This window comes from Echinops telfairi, unplaced genomic scaffold (assembly GCF_000313985.2).
Source record: "Echinops telfairi isolate 266 unplaced genomic scaffold, ASM31398v2 ScPeMD7_7459;HRSCAF=8497, whole genome shotgun sequence".
Classification (NCBI taxonomy): Eukaryota; Metazoa; Chordata; class Mammalia; order Afrosoricida; family Tenrecidae; genus Echinops; species Echinops telfairi.
Window position 1 is genome coordinate 749,158 of NW_022111359.1, and position 1,905 is coordinate 751,062.

Genomic DNA, 1,905 nt, shown 5'->3' on the forward strand with positions numbered 1-1,905 from the left:
ACAACCACCACCACCACCCCTGCTTATGGGTGTCCGGAGTCGGGCAGGAGACATTCCTTCTTCCAGATGCCTGCCTTTGTCTTAGAAAAGCAATCCCAGTCTGCATGCAGGCGTTCCAGAAATCAAAACAAAGCCCACTGCCACCGGGCCAATTGCAAATGGTGTGGAGCCGACAGCGCCGAGCGAACTGCCCGCTGGGTGTCCTGGACAGTGACCATTCATGGGTGGGTTTGAACCGCCAGCCTTGCTGCGGATCGGCCACCCACGCGCCAGCTCAGCGCCTAGGTGTGGATTTAGACCTCAGTTTTCAGGAAGGATCTAGAACAGTCCCATGAATCCAAAAGGGGAGGTGGATTAGCGGTGACCAGCGCTGGGGGCAGAGCTGGGGAGGCATTGCTTTGTGGGTACAGAGATTCTGTTTGGGGTGGCAAAAAAGCTTCGGGAAGAGAGAGCCATCGGGGGCTGTACAGCAGGGACACTGTAACGGGGGACATGGAAGTGCCCGGGGAAAGTGGCAAGCGATATCTCACCACTGTGAACCAAGGAAATGAAGGCGCCCTGGGGGCAGACTGGTTATGCGGTGGGGCTGCGGACCACAAAGTCAATAGTTCGAAACCCTCAGCCACTCCTCAGGAGAAGGACAGAGCTTTCTACTCCCAGAAAGAGCTGCAGTCTCAGGAAACCCATGGGGGCAGGTCTACCCTGTCCCATAGGGGGCAGTGAGTCGGCATCAACTGGATGGCAGGAAGTTTGGTTTGGGAATCCAGGAAATAGGGGGCCGGGCGAAGGAGAAGGAAAAAGAAGGGCGGAGATCGGGGAGCAACAGGGCAGGTGGTTGGGAGGTTTGGTAACATTGTCGTAGGAGTTGTAACATTGTTGTAGGAAGGCCAAAGGGTTAATCTGAGATGTGATCTCCTCTGAATTCACACAGAAGGAGATTTAGAAAGGAAGAGAATAGGCCTGCTTTGGAAGGGAAATCTTCGCTTTGGAGAAAGCTATGGCAGGAAGTGCCCCAGATTGTGGAGGGAGGGAGGCGGGCCTTTCCCTTCCCGCGCCTTGGCATCTCCTCCCTCCCTTTGTACCACCAAAAGGACACTCACGGTAGCATTTAGAACGTCAGATCCTTCAGCAAACATAACAGTAAACAAACAAACAAAATTGGAGAGGTATACATCAGGGCCCAGAGTTCGAGACTAAGCCCAGCTCTGTGGAATCCTGGGTCTGTTCCCAAACCTCTGGGGCCCCTTGTCCGGGCTGCAAAGGCTGCTGGGAAGATTAACGGAGTAAACACAAGACTTGGACCGGCCCAGCACACACGGGCGTCAAGGGCTTGGCAAACGTTTCCTGCAAAGGGGCAGGGCAGCGTGTCCATATTTCCAGCACGGGGCAGGCAGACGGCGTCTGTTCCAACTGCTCCACTCTGTCCTTGCAGAGCAAAGCAGCCAGACACAATATGTACAAGATCAGACATGGCTGAGGGCCAATAAAACTTTATTTACTAAAACAGACTGGGGGCCTTGTTGGCCCAAGGTCCATCCATCTGTTGCCGACCCCTGCTCTGGGGCTCATCAAAGTCACGGAGCTTCGAATGGCTCCTGCAAGGCTCTTCCTCATTCTTACAGATTTAATCTGAAACAATTTATCCGGCAGGAGCCCTGGTGGTGCAGGGGTCACACATCTGCAAGGTCAGCAGTTGAAAACTACCAGCTGGGCCACAGGAGAAAGATGGGGCTTTCTACCCCTGAAAAGAGGTCTCTACAGTCTTGGAAACTCACAGGGGCACTTCTACCCTGTCCTAAAGGGTTGCTATGAGTCAGCATCGACTGGATGGAAGTGAGTTTGATGGGGTTTTTTTTTTTGGGGGGGTGTTGTTTAGGTAAAATACTCACAACTGCCTGGCAGTTT